The sequence below is a fragment of the Mustela nigripes genome, chromosome 16 (assembly GCF_022355385.1).
Source record: "Mustela nigripes isolate SB6536 chromosome 16, MUSNIG.SB6536, whole genome shotgun sequence".
In the NCBI taxonomy this organism is placed as follows: Eukaryota; Metazoa; Chordata; class Mammalia; order Carnivora; family Mustelidae; genus Mustela; species Mustela nigripes.
Window position 1 is genome coordinate 56,290,986 of NC_081572.1, and position 19,691 is coordinate 56,310,676.

The following is a 19,691-nucleotide window of genomic DNA, read 5'->3' on the forward strand; positions in this document are numbered from 1 at the left end:
GAATATAGTTTTCAGGCAAGGGACCTAGATCTGACTGTGGATATGGGAATCCTCTGTTGAAAGTGAAACAGAGGAGACCCTGAGAGAGTGTGGACACAAATGCAGGTGTACAAGGACTCATCCTTGTGAAAACCTTGGGGGATACAGGTGCGCGCGCGCACACACACACACACACACACACATAACCAGGTAGCTTTTTAAATGTCTTGTTCACCTCTGAAGGTAGCCACCAGCCACATGGAGCTTTTAAAATTAAAATTAAAAATTCAGTTCTTGAGTCATGCCAGTCACATTTCAAGTGCTCAGTAACCACATGTGGCTAGTGGGTATCATACTGGACAGCACAGATAGATTTAAAATTCCCATCTCTGCAGTAAGTTCTAACAGACAGCTCTGGCCTAGACTGAAGGAAAAAAGAATGACAACTGGAACGAGAACTGTTGTACCAAGCTAAGCATACATTAGGGTTGGTTTGCTAAGTGAATATGCTAAATCTTAGCGCCTTTGCTATTTGCAGCAAAAACTTAAAAAAAAAAAAAAACTTTTTATTATGTAAGTGACAGATGGCTCTATGTAGAAAAATATTAAAAAGTTGGAAAGCAGAAAGAAAAAATTAGAAATCCAACCCCCAACCTACCTACCTACCAGATCTAGCCATTGTTAACATTTTTGAGTCAAGCTGTCTGGTTTGGCCTTTTTAAATACTTACATCTGAATAATAATGGAAATCATATTATACATAAAATTTTGTAAACCACCTTGTTCACCTGAAAGTATATCATCAACATTTTCCCAATGATTAGCCCATCTTTAACCTGGAGCCATTTCCTAGAAGTGTAACTGCTAGGACACAAACATTTTAAAGACGTTTGTTATATCACACGATTTTATAGAAAAGTTTCACCAGTTTTCACTCCCAGCAGTAAACGTCTGAAAATTCTGGTCATCCTCTGCCTCTTCTAAGCCTTTTCCAAGGTCATTTTTTTTTTAAGTTTTTATTTACACTTGATCTTAGCCAAAAGGCCAAGAAATGATATATTATTTTAGGTTTTTACTTAAATTCCAATTAGTTAACATATTTGTTGTTTGTTTTGGGTAGGCAATACAGTGATTCAGCACTTTCATACAACCAAGGTCATTTGATTGCTTCCTGTCTTCGCCAGTTGTGCTCCAAACATTTTTTGTGATTATTGGCCAATTACATTTATTTTATGTAGTTTTTGTTGGCGCATGTACCTATTTTATTATTTGTCTGTTATTTATAAAACTGCACTTCATATATTAAATGTTGTCAGTCTACGTATGTAGAGACACAGAGGTAGAGCTTTATAGCCATCTCCCCAAGTTCTTTTAGCTTGCTTCTGATGTACAGAAAGTTTAAAATCTGCAGACCATCTAATGTTTGTCTTTTTCCTCCGACTGATCTTCCTTTGCTTTTCCTGTTATATTTACCTAAGTGCTCAGCACTGTTTCCTTCTTCTAGTTCTTCTATAATGTCAGTGTTTGCAAAGAGTTATTTTGATACATGCTATCCATCCTACCTCACCATGTTCTTAAAGATGAATTAAAGAAAAATCATATTAAAACAGCAGTTAGCCATTATTTGCCCAAGTAGTCTTCTTACCACTCATTTAAAACTCCTCTCAGTTTGAGGTGATTGACTGACAAACAGGCTACTAAGAGTTAGAAGAAACTTGAACAAGAAAAGAAGTGACAAGAATAACATGGAATCAGTAAGGGTTACTGCAATATTTAATCAGTCCTTTCTTCCAGTAGGTCCTGCACTGGATAGGAAAATTTTATATATCCCATCCCTCTGCCAAGGCAGCTCACCTTCCTCCTACGGGGCATCACAAGAAGTGAGACCCAGCTTAGCCTTGGGTATCCTTCAGAGATGAGTGATGGGTAAGGGCAGCTGGGGGACTGAGGGCTATTACTGTGCTTGGTCTTCTGATTCTGGAAAGAGAAAGGATGCAACACTAATAGTGCTTCCAAGTCTGACTCGGTTAAAGAAAAGGACATACCCAGCTTGCTTATTTACTCAGTGTCCCCTCGTGGTACCCTCATCTCTGACATCCCCTGGAAAGTCACAGAGCACAGAATCTCCCAAATGACCACATGGGGGAGGGGCTCAAGCTCAGCCCCCAAATCAATCCTTTCAAACCCAACTTCCCACGGCTAGAATTTTATGTCCTACTGCTTGTTGGACAGTTGCTCTGTACCACAAATACAGGTCAGAGAATGTTCTGGGGCAAGGAATTTGTATCTTACACTGATAAATGACCCCACACTTCGGGGAAGATTTTCACACACATTCATGGAACGTCTCCTTGGACTAAATCTCCAAATCTCTACAGTTGGGGTTGTTGAGTTATCGCTATAGGGGACTACAGGGGATCACTCAATTCTTGTTCCCTAGTCCCAGGTATGGCCCTAACCAGCTCCCTGACTTAGATCCCATCACCCTCTAGGTCTTTGTATCCTCAGCCTGGCCCAGGATCCTGCCCAATGCATCCTACGTCCACCTCGCCAACACCTGCCACCACTGCTGCTTGCTTTGAAGAGGATCACGCCTGCTGAGAGCATAAGAATGCAAACCCACACCGCCCCTGCAACAGCTGCGTCCAGAGCAGGCAGATGAAGATCTGAAGAATAAGCAGCCCATGGCACGGGCACCCTGTTCTTCAGTCCCATGCAAAATGAGGAACTGGTTAGGTCTGCATTTTCTTCTTTCTGACTATATTCACCTGTTGTGGACACAGGCTCAGGTCGTTCAACAGGTGTCTAGGGGAGAGCATATTTTCCCAGGGAATGAGAACACAGAGAGTCAGGGGAAAACACTCGTTCTGTTGTAGAGAGGGGATGTATTTGACTTTCATTATATTTGTAAAAACTCCTATTTGGAAATCACGATAAACAAAAGAAATGGATTAACAGGTAGGTGACAGGAAATCCTCCAATCACGTGAAACTTAACTAGTTCAGAATGGTTCTTTGAGAAAGGCTTAGTCAAGCCCTTAAAGAATCACTTTAAGTAAGTTACTGGGGGAGTACCTAATATGCTGAGCCTCAGCCACCATCAGCCACGAGATCGATGCAATAAATGCACTGCAGTCCTTACTGCAGAGGACAGGTTACTTATCTAGTAGATAAGTATAGATAAGTATCTACTTATCTAGTAGATAAGTAACCTGTTGAGGGGTAGCCTGACACGGGCCATCCCCCTAAACCCACTAAGACAAGGTGCTCCTTCAGCCACTCAGTCACCCTCCAACGCTTGCTTTATTTGGTGTTTTTTACGAAAAGTACACGTAATCCATCTATCCTTGTTAAAGTGCGTGAGTGTGTTTCAGTATGGGTGCCTGTAGAGCTCTGACTGACTCCAGAGGACGGTGCGCCTATTGCATGCGGCCCCGCTATGCCCAGGTAAGGAAAAACACAGCAAAATCATTACTAGCTTCCTTGGAACTGGCCTGGACACTCAAGAACTAAAAATTATAATGAGCCATATACTCTCCTATCTTGAAAATAACAGGAACTCCAATATGGGCTACTCTTACCCTACAGAATTTTCTACAGCATTTGTATTTAAATAAAACACTCGGTTCTCTCTTGTCTTCCCCAATGGCAGGACAGATGGATGGATGGATGGATGGGCAGATAGATGACAGATCAGAGACTACAAAGAAAAGGGAGGGAGAGAGAGAACCAACCTCTTTCTCATTCTCCCATCCCATTATCTTCAAGTAAAGGCACTATTTGTTTGGCCAACAAGTCATGGACACTGGAACGGCTGCTGGTTCATAGTATTTCCACTTACCTTCTCCTTGGGTCTGGGAAGTATCTTCAGTCTAAAAAGGAAAACAAAAGACCCAAAAGAATTTGTTCTCCAAGGAAACCAGACAGCACTGGGGTTGGTGGCTCCTGTCAGCTCTGGGGACTCCTTTTCTCTCAGGATCCCAAGAGCAAAATGTGTCCAGATTTTGGCAAACCCATCTTCCCCAGCCTCTCCCGCCCTGAGCTCGTGGGAAAGATGTCCTACAAGGTGTGGTGTTGGGAGGGCAGGACCTGGGACAAGGAGCAATTCCACAAGTAGGTGTATTGGGAGAGGAAACAGATCTGGTTGCCTCTGGAAGAAAAGTGAGCTTTTGCCTCTGGCGGCCCCTCGTTGAAGACAGTAACACCACCCTCATTGGGGAACCCTCTTACCTCCAAGTAATGGGGAGGCCATTCGTGTCCCCTGAGTCAGACCTGTATTGTCTCTCCACTGGAAGACTAAAGAGAAAGAAAGGAGGAGGAAATGAACACCATCCTCCCAAGTCAGAGGAATGTTTTAAAAAAAAAAATGCCCACCCGAGGAAAATCCTTCTGGGATTTGACATTCAGAGGCATGTCCCAAACAAGGTCAACTTATTTTTAAACATTATGTTACTTTAAAAAAAAAAAAAAGCATCTGTAATATATTTCTTCAATCTCCAGATATTTTTTCAGATGAAGTACCTCTGTGTTTAAAGTAGTAACTACAACAGTTCATCGGCTACAGAGTGTCCAGAAAATCTGGAAATGTAGGAGAAATCATGTGTTTATTGTACTTTTCCCAGGCGAACAATGAGACGCTTTAGTGGTTGAATGAGCTAGTCATTACCTTTGCTTTTACCTTTCTCTCTGCCCTGCTTGATTATTCTTTTTGAAGATTTTATTTATTTGAGAGAGATTGTGTGAGAGAGCACAAGCAGAAGGGGCAGGGGGAGGGGAGGGGTAGAATCCCTTGCTGAGCAGGGATCCCGACACAGGGCTCCATCCCAGGACCCTGAGATCATGGCCTGAGCATGACGCTTCACCGACTGAGCCCCCCAGGCATCCCCTGTCCTGCTTGATTATTCTTGATAGCATTCAACATCACTGGACACGAACAAACATCACAAGGCTGGTATACCAGATACCATAAAGCAGCACCATAAGCGAGACCACTATGTGCCACAGTTCCTCGTACCAGTATAGGGACATCACCAGCTGCATGTCCTTGCTGGACGGCCGAGGGGAGGGACCCACCAGAAGTGATTTGCTGGGGGATGAGAACATCCACCCTGGTGGTAGCACCCCTCCACCCCGACGGGGTCAGACTTGCACCACGTGACTGAAATTTGCAGTTTGGGGAGAGCCTCTGGAATCTGGATGATTTTCAGTGGTGTTGTGTTTGCACACCTAAATCAGTAAGAACTTGGGAGGCTTGAGTCACCAACAAGCCATTGTTGTCTCAGTGGGCAACATCCCCCATGCATTGAATTTATGTGCATGTAATTGATGAGAGATCAGTTTCGGTGGCTTGGGAAAAAACAGTTGAAGTTTGCCGATAAACCCTGTAGAAATACATTGTAGGTTATTTTCAGAGTTTTTCAACATTTGAGAAAGAGCTAGAAGGCATTGTTTTGGTGGCCAAACACAAAATCAGTGATGACTGTGAAGATGTCCTAAAGGAGAAGTGGGATTAATTTCTAAAGAAGAGTCAGAGGGATCAGTTGAAGCATCGGTAGAATGCTGCGGGGACATAAAATTGGTGCCCTGCCCTTGGCGTGTGACATACGGTAACCTCAAGGGCAAATTTGGACTCTGACTTTCTAACAGAATCCCCAGGTAAGACACATTGCCCCGCACAAGCCCTAACGATTTGGAATCCTTCTCGGACACTGCACGTGGGTTTGCGAATGTAGGGAATTCATGGGCTGCTCACGAGCCCCGTCTCCAACAGCCTGAGGAGCAGCAGGATCTGCCGAACAAGGAAAAGTGGATCTAAATGCATTAGCAATCTGTTTGCAATCAGGATTCACCAAGTCCGTTGCCTTTGGCTTGGCGGCAGCTGTTTTGAAGAATAACCGGCAGGTTCGCACACCCTTCACCTGAAATCCCTCCACTTTCATGATACATTTCTGTTTGGTTCTGAAAGTAGATTGTGAAGATAGTCTGGGGCGTTGGATTCGTCACAAGAGCTACGAAGAGCTATTGAATGGCTATATTCACTGCATCATCATTCTCGCTTGCCGCTCTAGTAAACTTCACCAAAAAGATGAAGATCAGACAGTTAAGGGGCGCCTGGGTGGCTCAGTCGTTTAAGCGTCTGCCTTCGGCTCAGGTCATGATCCCAGGGTCCTGGGATTGAGCCCCGAGGACTCTCTGCTCAGTGGGGAGTCTCCTTCTACTTCTCCCTCTGCTGCTCCCCCTGCTGGTGCTCTCTCACTCACACCCTCCCCCTCTCTCTAATAAATAAAAATCTTTATTTAAAAAAAAAAAAATTTGACATTTAAGAAACATTTGAAACAGCATTTAAGAACCGGCCTTGCTGTGTTTTAATGAGGGATAAAATCTGGGGACTTCAGACCAGCCTGGTCCGACACTATCTCCAGATGGAAACCCATGAGGGCCTTGTTGACAGATTCATGCAGCATTTATCTCTGAGTGCCTACTCCGTGCTACTTTCACAGCTCCTACTATGCCTTGGAGACTGGAAGCCCTCTCCATCACAGACAGTGAAGAACACTATTAGGGAACTAAACGAAGGAGATGCTACTTTAGAGAAGGTGCTCGGGGAGGACTTCTCAGCGAGTGTGATGTTTGAGACCTTCCTGAATGCTAAGAAAAAGCCAGAGCTGGGAGGGAGAGAAGCAAAGGCCTGTGTGGCCAGAGCCCAAAGAAGGAATGGGATGCAAGATGGGGGTTATGCAGGATGGGTCCTCCCAATGGAAGGCTGAAGGCAGGGACAGTTGCGAGCTAACTGCCTGTTTAAAAGCTCACTGTGGATGCTTTGTGGAGAAGGCACTGTAAGAGGCAAGAGGGGAGAGAGACAAATTAGGAAGCTAGGACAGTCATCCAGGAGAGGGCTGGTGGAATATGGACCAGAGTCACAGTCACGCAGACGGGGAGAAGTAGTGCGACTTTAGGTATGCTGCGCATCTCAGAGCAAATCTGTGCCCTTTGACTGGGCTTTGCTCCCCGACTGCACTTGGCACTGGAACATGGCACTCTCTATGAATCTATTAAAGCTTAATGCCATACCTCCCATTTATACAGAGCTTCTTGCTTGAGAAAGTGGGTCAATAGTATCTTATCTGATTCTCACAGCAACTGTCTGATGCAGAAAAGACAAATATTAATCCCACCTGAAGAAGTTAAAAGTCACACAACCAGAAAGCGTCTTGCCTAGCCACTCTGATTTCGAATCTAAGCTTTCCCCCTCCCCAAATAATACACTATCCACACAAATCAAATAAATGGGTTTTCCATGGCATTGGACAAGGTAGTCCCATACTGATGAGGAGCAGAGAGTCCAAGGTCAAACTAAGTTAGGGAAATGTCCCAACACCTTCTGAGTGTATGTGGCTGGAAATATCAGATGCACACCGAAAATCACTGGATGGGAACAGGCAGGCTTTTACAAGACCAGGGGAAGTGACCAGAAGGGCGTTTGTATAAGTCCTCGAAGACGGTCGTAAGGGCATGGGAAGACACATGGAACTTGGCATGGTATAGAGAATATTAGAGCTGGAAGAGAATCTGAGGATAAGGCGATACTATTTCGTAGATGAGGTCCACACACAAGGTCTAAAGAGGGAAAAAGAAGATGCTGAGATCGGTCTGTTGAGGGGGTGAAAGGCAGGTGGGTGGGATGGGAAAAAAAAAAAACACTACGCAAGCCGGTCAAAAGTAGCTGTGTCTCGATCTGTAAGAGAAACAGGGAGACTGGAAGGAAATAAGGTGAAGTCTACGTCAGAGAAAGGGAAGGGCAGGAAAATGGCGCTCACTGTGGGCGATCGTCACGATGTCCATACTGATGCCGGCTGGCAGGCACCGACCCCTTCGGGGAGGGTCACGAGCTTCCCGTGGACACCCACTCCTTGGCGTCACCCTCTGAAACCACAGTCTCCGCCTCTTCCGCTCTCCGGCGGCCCCTGGCTTCTGCTTCTGGTCCACTCCTTTGATTGAATTATTTGTATCCTGAGACTCATCAGTCAGCCTTTTGCGTCGGATCCTTTCTTGGAACTTCCTGCCCTTATTGCTGGTCCTGCTCTTCCGCCTGGTAATTCTGGAAGGGGAGAAGTTTGCAGGAAATATCTGAATTAGGGATTCCCCTTTAGTTGCCAAATAAAGTAAGAAAAATGTCTTAGCTGACCCCATGGTCTGGCCCAAAGACACCAGCTTTATTCCCCTCCAGGGCCCAGCCCCTACTCTCTAACTTGTCCAAAGACACGAAGGTTTCTCCCAGACAATCCACCTTTCACAGCTTCCTTCCACCCAGAATGTCCTCCTCCTCAATCTCCACATATGGAAACCCTTGATTTGGGGGATAGGCACAGAAAGCGCACATCCATGGTATTGGCCTGACCAACATCCCACTTCCTTCTCATGTTTCTGTGACAACCCCCCCTTTCCTATCTCAGTCATGTTGTCTACAGGGGGCCAATCCCACCGCTGGAGCCAGCCACGGACCTGCTACCCAGACCCAGCATGCCGGCATACTACTTCTGGCCACAGTGTTCAAAGGTGGTCAGAGGGACTCCCTCAGGCCGGTCAAAGCCAACGGCAGGATGTTGGCTAGAACTTTCAAGGGGAAAAAATACACCCAAGCTTTTACATTTCTAGTAACAAAATACAAACACAACAGATAAATTGGCCATCTAATGATACTCAGTTTTGAAATCTATAAACCAAAAAACCCAACAGACATAATGGGAAAATCGTCACTGTGAAATATTTCAATCATCTTTACAAAAATCAATAGATCGAGTAAGGGACAAAATCGGTAAAGTGTTAGAGTACGTGAATAACTCAACAGACTTGATCCAGTACTCATCCATGGGATGTCAGGCCTAAAGAACACACTTTTTTGAGGGGAACCTGGGTGGCTCAGTCGGCTAAGCATCTGACTCTTGATTTCGGCTCAGGTCATGATCTCAGGGTCGTGAGATCAAGCCCCACATCGGGCTCAGCTGGAGTCAACGTGAGACTGTCTCACCCTCTCCCTCTGTCCCTCCCCTGACCAAGATAAATAAATAAATCTTTTTTAAAAAATACATTTTTGAAGCACACATTAAACACTAGCCAAAGAATAAAAATAAACTAACCATGATAATTTCACTGTGAAAAGTGTTGAAAAATTAAAACTTATTCTTAAACTTAGGAAATAGTATCAAAAGAACCCTTAAGTTCTTCAAAGACCATCCAGGAAGGATATTTACAATACTTATACCTAAAAGGTTGAAAGGTTAAAGTCATTAACTTGACTAGAATGCCAGCCTTTCCCAGTACAAATATGCAGGACACTGCTTGTCCTAACGGGTACAGTAAAATAAGAAAATTAAGAAGAAGTAGGAATGTTAAACTGGGAGAGACAAACTGACATTACTAAGAGGAAAAAACTAATAAAATAAATGATAGTCAACAAACTGACCAGATACAAGATCCACTAAAAAGAAAACAAACAAACAAAAAAATAATATCAAAGCTACTTAAAGTGTAATAGAGAAAAAGATGTATTTCCATAGCAATAAAATTAAAAATCTTTTTTAAAATCTGTATTTCTAAAATCTATATTTCTATAAAATATTTGCAAATAAATAAAAGACAGATGGCAAGACCTAGCTGAAGAAATATACAAGGACGAGGAAAAAAGACCTGCGTTAAAGAACTTAACCATGGAGACCACCAGAGGAGCTGGAAAACTCCGTCCTGGCGTACCTGTAGGCCATAACCATCATGTAACCTTGGGTAGCCATCTCAGGCCTCCTGCTACTTCTGAGGGATGCTGTAGTTTCTTACACTCAAGTGATTGGCGTGGTGGGTCACTCCATCACGCTGCCCTGCACCTAGTCAACAGCCCCTGGAGTCACTACCATGTGCTGGGGTCGAGGGGCATGTCCCATGTCCCGTTGCTCCGATGAAGTGGTCTGGACTAATGGATCCCATGTCACTGTTCGGAAGCACCCATGTTATAAGCTAAAGGGAAGCATTTTAAGAGGGAACGTATCTTTGACCATAGAGAATGTGGCCCAGACTGACCGTGGTCTCTACTGTTGCCGTGTTGAGCACAAGGGGTGGTTCAATGATATGAAACGCACCCTGTCACTGGAGATAAAGCCAGCTGAGGTCACCAGTGTTCCAAGGTCACCTAGGGTCTTTACCTCTACTTCTTCAACGCCAGCACTCACGCAGAACCTCAAGCCAGAAACTACTTCATCCTCTGCCCTGCAGACAGCAGGAACCCAGCCTACTGGGCCACGGGAAAGGAGCACAAGACAGCCCACCGATTCACCATTGTACTCCTGCCCCACCGATGGGAATGGCACCGTGACACAGTCTTCAGATGGCCTTTGGCATAGCAATCAAACATGTGTCGCTGGCACAGAATCCGTGGACGACCACCAGTAAGGGACTGTACATCGGCATTTGCGTTACTGCTGCGGTATTGTTCACCATGCTGGTCTTCGTGATTACCAAAAAATATGTCTGCGTAAGAAACAAGCTGGAACAACTAAAGGCTCTGGGCGTTGCAGATACCCAACCTTGCCTGCATCTACATGAATGTGCTGTCATCCTTTAGAGGTGGTCTGCTTTTCCTAAAAGACTCGTGTTGTTCTTTCTGTAGCATGGCTTGCATGAACGACCCTCGGACTGGAGCTTTGCAAAGTGCAGCCAAAGTGGGCATCCGAGCAGAAGACAATATCTACATTATTGAGGACAATGTTTATGTCATGGATTAAGACCCAGTGGCCCTCTAAGGATTTATATCCTTAACTGAGGGAGACAATGACAAGATACCACCATGTCAGAGTTCTTGTAAGCCCTAGAATGATTTTTCAGTTAATTTCCAATGATAGTCCAACATGTCAGTTATATTGGGTAGAGTGCCTGGTTCATCTGTGTATAGTCACCCTCATTGGCCATAGAGTCCTAATTTTTTATGCTAGAACTTAATTCACTGTTTCTCCCAAATGTGAACACGTTATAATTACATATTCTCTTTGGATCATATGAACCTTATCTCCATCAAGAATGCTCACCAGTGAGGGAAGAGCTACCACTTTGGTCACCAAAGCGGTCAAGAAAAGCAGACTAGCAGTTAAAATCAGAAGATCTGATGTGGGACTTAAAGGACTTCACTTGGAAGCAGTTTTGTGATAATCTCTTGTTTTTTACGTTGTAACTCCAAATGTTAACATTTCTTAGGTTCGCCGAGGCTTTCAAATCACAGGGGTACACAGGTGTTTATTTCCCCCATGGGGAAATAGAAGTGAATATGATTTCACCACTACAGGTCAATCTGATTTCGCATGGCTCTGGAAATACACAGTATTAAAAAGGTTTTCCCTGGACCCGGGGTGGGTGTTTTAGCAGTTAGAAGAAACTAGGGTAGGGAGTGGACCAAGTAGATACCAGGGAAAGAAAATCAGTTGCCCCGGTGATTTATTGCATGCTATTTCTGCTACACCAGTTCCACAGTTCCAAGCATTTGTATACATGATTGTCATGCTCTCTGAACTAATTTTTAGAATGAGGCAGGGCAGAAATAAATAGAAGAAAAAAAGGGAAAAGGCTAAAAGAAATAGAAGAAAAAGAGGGAGAAGTTTAAAAGGCTTCCCGCTTTAGAAAAGTTATTTTGCAAAGGTAACAGTGTTGTTTGAGAATGTTACTAGTTTCAATCAATATTCTAAATTGTCCTCAGGTAACTGTAATTTTTTACAGTTCTGGAAAGATGAACTGTTTTTAAATAGTAAAAACAGTTCCAGTACTATTCCTTTCTTTCACGGTTCAGTTAAATTTTTGGTTTTTCTAAGAGTTAAGCAAAGGCTAATGGTGAGGATATCTTTAGTCAGTAGAAGCTTTGCTACATGAACAGTTAAGGAGGCTGGGTATTAATTTCAATCTGAGTAGACCTTGAAAGAAGTCCTGCTTAGGGTTCGGAGTTACTCCATAGTGGTCTAGGAGAGCAGGATGTTTGTTTATTTCTTTTTTTTTTTTTTAAGATTTTATTTATTTATTCGACAGACAGATCACAAGCAGGCAGAGAGGCAGGCAGAGAGAGAGGAGGAAGACAACATCTTTGGCTTTGGTCTGTGGGGTTCTAGGACATGGATAGGACCTCCAAATAAAGGTTATATAGGCAAATAGGATTGTTAAACATGTTATATTGGGTTTTCCAAATGATCTGGCCCAAGAAATTTATTGTTTAAACTGTAGTGTTTTTCTTTTAAATGCAAAATAACATGATAAACATGGAGATTTCAGATTAAAGCCTAGATTTGTAGCTTCTCTGGAAAGACCTGGCAACACTGGATGGCATTCCTCCATGGTCAGGGCCCCATTAAATGGTGCTATTACCATCCCCTCCCCCCGCACCCAGTCCCCGCCTTTCCTGCACACATACATTTGTCCCTTGCTCTGTGACTGGCACTTTGAATTTCTGACAGCTCTATTCTCCATACCCTTCTTGGAGATTTATGATGGCACATTAAAAGTTCTGAGAGTCTGGTTCATGTTACCCAGCATTTCCAAAACTTACTTGAAACCCATGAGCACAGTGACTACCAGCCTACCCAGTAACATTCCGTGAAACAGTATGTAAGAACATGTGGGGAAGGAGGTGGTACACAGAATTAGGACTAGGACCTGAATTCTAGTCTTACCTCTTAACAGAAACACTGGATGACATTAGGGTGAATCTTGTTGCTGGCATTTTCTAATCTTATCTTGCATAATTATTCCCATAATTGTATTGATGTGTAGCAGTAATTCCAACAACCTGTTACTTCTAGTCTTTGGAAAGTGGAAAACACTACAGAAATGCAAAGAGCTTTTTGGGTTTTATCTTTGCCTTTTCTTTTTTTTTTTTTTGGTCGAGTTTGCAATAATAGATTTAGCCTTAGTGCTCAGTAAATAATTTCAGTGGTGTTGCATTCATATGTTTTTTGCTATATGGTACTTTTTTGTGGAGAGCAGGAGTAATGTATCTTTTTTGGAAAAGTTGATACTTGGTAATTTGGCTAATTTTATGCTGTAGAAAAATGTGTATTGTAGAGGATGAATAGGTGAGAAGGGAGGAAGGGGAGGTATTTAGTTAATACTTAATTCCCTCCTGTGAGTATATCCATCTTGTAGAATGTATTGAGTTTTGTTTTCAATCCTTCAAGACAATTGAGGTTCCATTTTCCACAGTCTATCTTGGGACTTTAGGACACTGGTGTAAGTAAGATATTTAAACTATTTACAACTTGAGAAATTCTGCACGTCTTTAAGGAGTAACAGAACCAATCTTTTTACTAATTGCTAATCACTAAGATAATTTTATGAGTACATGATAGTATGAGGGACTCTTTGTGACTAGTTTCATTTGTGGGTAACATTAATAAAAGATATTTTTGTTTTCAAAAAAAAAAAAAAGAACTTAACCATGATTATGACTACAAACACATCAGAATCACTGGGATAAAAGGAAATGTCCATCAGTAGGGGTTTAAAAACTCACAGGTACCTGAGTCCTATAGTGCACAGAGCACGAGTTGGAAGGAAGGAGGTGTGTCCTTCCACACCAATAGGGAAACATACCCCAGCCCTACTGTTGAACTACAGAAGCAAGTTGCAGGAAAGCAATTGTGGGAACACACAAACGGACCAAAATTACATGCTTTTTCCTATAAAAGCAATGCATAAGAGAGATGCGGAAGGAAACATTCCAAACAGATGACAAGAGTTACTTCCGGGGAGGGCAATGAGATTCACATAGGGTCAGGAGGAAGGGGTTGATTCACTTAGATTGTATACATTTTGTAAATATACTATGTCATTTTAAAGCAAAACAACTGCTCAAAATATGATAATTACATAATACAGAATTATACTTAAGGAATCACAATGTGTGGATGACAGTATCCCCATACCTTGCAAATGGAAGGCAATAAACATTTATTAACCCATCAAAAGATCTATTAGTCTTTAATGAAGACATTTTTTAAAAAACACTTGATTTTTAATTAATTTCTTTTTCTTAAGATTTTATTTATTTGAGACAGAGGGAGAGCCTGAGCAGGGGGAGAGAGGCAGAGGGAGAGGAAGGGCGAGAAGCAGACCCCCCACTGAGCAGGGAGCCCACCGTGGGGCTCGATCCCAGGACCCTGAGATCATGACCTGAGCAAAAGGCAGACATTTAACTGACTGAGCCGCCCAGGCATCCTTATAATGAAATAATTTTGAAATAGCTTTTCGGTTAACCAGCCAGAAACGTTGAAAGAATTCCTTTGAGAGAATTGATCAATCATGAGGAAAACAGCCCTAGAAACCAAACTTCCTATCAAAAAGTGATTTCCCCCCTATCTTTTTACTTTTCTGTAATTCTTGGCTTTCTATAAGTATAGTACTTATATTTTAAAAGAAAAAATATAGGCTTTAGGTCCCTTGCCACCAATCCAGTGCTCTACATCTCACCCTGATTCTGTCCCGGTCCTTGCGCTGTGTTGGCTTTCTGGAAAACAGAAAAGATCACCCAAGTTACACTCTGCCAACTGGCCTAGGGTTATTTGCTGAGGGTGGTGTTTTTATGGTCAGTGCAGTATCTTCATAAGTCCTGAGACTTTTCCCATGTCATACTTGTATTCAAATTTTTCCCAAGTCCCTGATTCTTTTTTTTTTTTTTTAAGATTTTATTTATTTACTTGAAAGAGAGTACGGAGGGAGAGGGAGAAGTAGGCTCCCTACTGAGCAGAAAGCCCGATGTGGGGCTCGATTCCAGGACCCTGAGATCATGACCTGAGCTGAAGTCAGATGCTTAATTGACTGAGCCACCCAGATGCCCCGATCCCGATTCATTTAAAAAATCAAATCTAAGGGGCGCCTGGGTGGCTCAGTGGGTTAAATCCTCTGCCTTCGGCTTAGGCCATGATCCCAGGGTCCTGGGATCGAGCCCCACATCGGGCTCTCTGCTCTGCTGGGAGCCTGCTTCTTCCTCTCTCTGCCTGCCTCTCTGCCTGCTTGTGATCTCTGTCAAATAAATAAAATCTTTTAAAAAAAACCAAACCTAAATGCCTCATGTTGGCATTCAGGACTCTTCAAAATACTGAGTGCCTGAAGCTTTTATGTTGTAAAAAAAAAAAAAAAAAATCCATTTACTAGACAGACGGCCATAAACAAATACACTACTACATATAGATACACACGTACACATTTACTCTCTCTCTCTCTCTCTCTCTCTCGCTCACACACCCACACTGAGCAAGGAGCATCTCAGATCGGAAAAATATCAACACAGGGTAAGTGACTGACCACTCAGGGCCATAGGTATTTCAATAGAGACTGGTAGGATTTTGACTCACCTGATTCAAATGTTTAAACATCAGTAACAACAATACTCTTCATTCAAATAAAACTATTCGGAAAGTCGGCTTCAGTTCTGTGTTGTAGACTAGCTGCTTGTCACCCCGGAAAGTCTGCCTCTCCAGACCTTGTCACCATCCTCACTGTCTTCTGTCTCTGACTTGGACCATCCTCTGCCTGTGTCTCCTTAGGACCTTGGGCTTGACAGCGGGGACCACGCCCATCATCCAGGGGATCACCCCACCTCTCTGTCCTTAACTGACTCACATTTTTTTCCCCCTGTAAACTCCCTTCTGCCATGTGAGGGAGTGGTCTCAGGTTCCAGGGATTTGGGACATGGGAGCTAGCACGCAGCAGATCCCACGGCCTCCGCTGTGTACAGCATCCAGTGCTCCCGGGGGCTCAGGCATCTGTGAGGCCAGGAGGCGGCGTGGCCCCGGGCTCTGTACCTGGGGCGGGGCGGTGGGGGCACAGCCCTCTGCCTCATTGAGGACTTTCGAGCCTGGGTGACCGGGGAATCTACGTTGCTGATACCATGGCCACCAAGCCATACCTTCCCTCTTCCCCTCATCCTCTGACATCCTGGGCCCCGCTGCAGGAGAAAAAAAATTACATGTGGATGAAAGGCCTTCTTGTCCCTAGACTACAACATGCATGGTTCAACAGGCCCCTGGAGAATGTGGCTGCCTCCCTCCACCTCCCAATGTCTGGGGCTGCCCTCCGGGGTTCAAAGATACTCCTCACACCTGAGATGGGACAGAGAAGGCAGGAGAAACTTTGGCCCCCAAAATCGGGTTTTCCAATCTTTCAACAACTTAGATATACATGAAAGTCTTCCTCTACCTCTCTGCGAAATTTAGGTTTAAGTGAGTGGGATTAGATTCCATGAAAACCCGATCTGAGTGTTTAGGGCACAGTCTCCGCGGTTGAGAATCTATATACCATTCCTAGCTTGCAAGCCTCTTTCCAATTTGCAAATACACATTTAAAACACTGGAGATGTAGGGCAGCTGTGTGACTCAGTCGTTTGAGCACTGGACTCTTGGTTTCAGCTCAGGTCATGATCTCAGGTCGTGAGATGGAGCCCTGCGTCGGGCACCAGGCTCAGCAGGGGAGCCGGCTTGAGATTCTCTCCCTCCCACCACTCGCACTCTCTGTCCCCCTAAAATAAATGTTTTTTAAAAATAATAAAATAAAATACTGAAGATGCTTTCCCAAATGGTCGTCTTTTGCCCCCACTTGGTTATGAAAGCACTATTTTCCGCTCCCTCCATCATGGGGAGACTCTCTCCCCCACAGATCATGTGCCCTTTCTAAGACACTACTTTAAGGCTGAGCATGGGCCCCATTCAGGATGTCGGAGACCACTGACAGGCTTGCATTGCCCTTAACGGGCTTCTGGATTTTTCGAAGTAGTCCACAGACGCGCTCAGCCTCAGTGCTCCCTCTCCTTCCTGGTGAGGGCGCCAGGGAGCTCAGTCCTGACTGTGCTCCAGTGCTCGAGTCTACAGTGTCGTCCTCCTGTCCTGGGAAACAAAGAGGGACCCCAGGCTGTGGGCTTGCAGAGAAAATTCAGCATGTCAGGCGGCTGGCCTCTGCGGGGTGGAAGGGGGAGGCCCATCCCTGGCCACCGGGGATTGACTCAGAGAAGGTTCTAGAGTGTCCAGGAGGAGACTGTCCTGAGCAGTTTCACAGGGACCACTCTGACCACCCTGGTCTGAGGCCCGGCGAGGGTAAGGGATGTCCAGGCTTTTACTTTCTGGTCTTCTGTTGCTTAAGGAGCTTGACTACGTTAAGCCATGCAGGCAGGTGAGATGCACATACACCTCCTACTTTCGAGCTCTAAGGGTCTCATGGGCCATCCCGAACGAAGTTCTGTAGGAACCCAAGCATACAGAGGAGCCAGGTGCCCGCCGGGGTGTCCAGAGGGCTCCCCAAGGTGAGGTCACGGCTGAGTTGAGGCTTGAAGCCTGCATGTGCATCTTCCAGGTGGAGGGGGGAAGTGTGTTCCAGAAAGAGAGAATGGCAAAGGGCAAGGGGTGTGAGAGAGCCTCCGTGTTTGGGAATTGGGGAGGAGAGCACGGGGAAGGGAGGGAGGAGCGGTGGCCGATGAAGACCCCATATGTGGGTCTTTGCCCCGCCTACCCTGTCTGCACTACTCCAAGATCGGTGCTCCTTCTCACTTGTGTCTTTTTTTTTTTTTTTTTTTAAGATTGATTCACTGATTGATTTGGACAGAGAGAGAGCACAAGCAGGCAGAGCAGCAGGGAGAGGGAGAAACAGGCTCCCCGATGAGCTGCGATGGACTCGAGGCTCCATCCCAAGACCCGGGAATCAATGACCTGAGCCAAAAGCAGATGCTTAACCGACTGAGCCCCCCTAGGCGTCCTCTGATTTTTTCCTAATGGTGTTTATTGTTCTTTTACGACGATCAAATGTACGAGGCCCCTTCCCACTATCAAGTTACCTACAAGATGATGTTAACAGGGATCCTATCTGCGATTTTATTTACAAAACCACATTGTGGATTTGCAAATGAAAAGGTGTCAAATATCCCACCCGTGTCCGCGTGTGTCCCTGTGGATGCGTGCAATGGTTCACTGTGGTGCCTGGTACTTCTGGTCAACTCCAGTCCCCACAGCAGACATAAAGAAAACGGTGAAAGTTGTAAGGTGTTACAATGTTCGCAGTGAAGCACCGTAGGTGCTGGTAATGGAAATGAAGTTGAAAACCAGACGTGGGCGGGAACTGAACAGCTCAGGGGACTGGAAATGCACAGAGCCTGGAGTTCATGCCCATAGGGTCTCCTTAAGCCTTTGCAGGGTTAGGGGAAGGGCACCTGCATAAAGATAGGACCCATGACAGGTGCCCTGCTCATCCAGAAGAATCCAGAACATGGGACTGGGAAAAACACAGCTGGTACCAGTTATCAACAAATTGCCTTCTAATGCACACTTCATTATCTGCTCTGAACAGGCATTTGGACCTTCTAAAATCTCTCCTTTTCCAGCTGGCATGACGCTAAGTTTTGTCAGCAGAGGACATTGGGGAGGTGTTGCGGAAAGAAGGGACTTCTCGTTCTAGTTCTTGCTGGTTCTCTTAGCACATAGACGTCTTCTCAGTGCTGGGTATGCGTGGTAGCCAGCAGCCCCCAAGAGCCTTCCTCAGCACCCCCTCTGGAGGTTGCACTGGTGTGCCTCCCGGGGGGCCCCTCCTGAGAGCAGCTTTCCTGCATACCCTCGAGGCCACATTCCCATCAAATTTTGCCAGGCAGTATATTTCTCTATATTAAACTTGTCTGAATTCCCCTGTGGTTTCTGTCTCCTGGTTGGGCTCCCACAACGCATGGCAACAAGATCGGGGACCGAGCACAGGTATGGTTCTGTCACTCTGGGACCCAGCAGAAGATGCTGGGCACACAGACAGCAAGTCGAGGAATCGTCTCCTTTCATCCTTCCTGGAGACACAGGGTCCTGGTGGGGAGCTGAGGAGAAGGGCTCCCTCAATTTTAAGAGAGAATTAAGTACGTCCTATGTCCCCCTTGCCACAACTGAAGCCTGTCCACTGAGCACGTGTCCCCAGCTGAACTATTTTCCTGCATCCTGAACTTTCTAAATCTTGCCTTAGGTCTTATGAAGCTCACCTCGATGAGAAGGTAAGAGGCATAATAAAAACAAAGACCCGCGTAGCATTTTTATGGGCTAGGCACTCTCGTGGCTCTTTCAAATAAGTATGATCCTTACAATAACCCCGCGGGGTACGCCATCCGTGATGCTCCACCATCATCCTCGAGCTACAGGGGAGGGATATGCCCAAACTGCAAATCTGGTAAAGAACAGATCTGGTCACAGACTCCAGAAAGTTTGGCTCCAGAACCATTTTCCAGTGCCATCAAAGAATTATCAGAGTTTGAAGGACCCTTCCCATTGCAAGGACCTCCTTCTGGATTTTGCATATAACCACAGTCAGACCAGGGAGATGAAGTGACTGGCTTGAGGCTTCGTTGGTCAGTGTGTGACTGGTTCTAAAACTCAGACCAGCCATGTTTCCGGTTGAAGCTCTCTTGAGTCGTTCTTCGACTCCTCGATGCTGTCTGTAAGCCCTGCTACTTTTCCCCCATATCGTGAGCCTCTTCCCTTTACCTAACTATGCCTTCCTCTGAGCTGCCTTTATCTGCAGAAGAATCTCGAAGGAACTCGTTTTGGCAAAGCTTCCCCAAGAGGCAGCTTACCGTATTTCCACTGCACTCGAGGGTCAGAGACCTGCCTTGAGGTTGCTGTGGATGCTTCTATTTGAGGTGGCATCGTCCTCAGCTCCTGAAAAAAGATGAAGTTGTGG

At 45.0% G+C, this 19,691-nt stretch overlaps 1 long non-coding RNA gene and 1 pseudogene across 1 annotated transcript; one reads left to right on the forward strand and one right to left on the reverse strand.

Annotated features, from left to right (window-relative positions):
- Positions 1-4,208: 4,208 nt before the first annotated feature.
- LOC132003450 (uncharacterized) lies at positions 4,209-19,662 on the reverse strand. The gene is made up of 3 exons (XR_009400201.1): positions 19,585-19,662; positions 7,796-8,076; positions 4,209-4,274 (listed from the first exon to the last, which is right to left on the reverse strand). It is a non-coding gene; the product is annotated as an uncharacterized LOC132003450 (long non-coding RNA).
- LOC132003889 (hepatitis A virus cellular receptor 1 homolog) lies at positions 9,747-10,804 on the forward strand (annotated as a pseudogene).
- Positions 19,663-19,691: the final 29 nt, after the last annotated feature.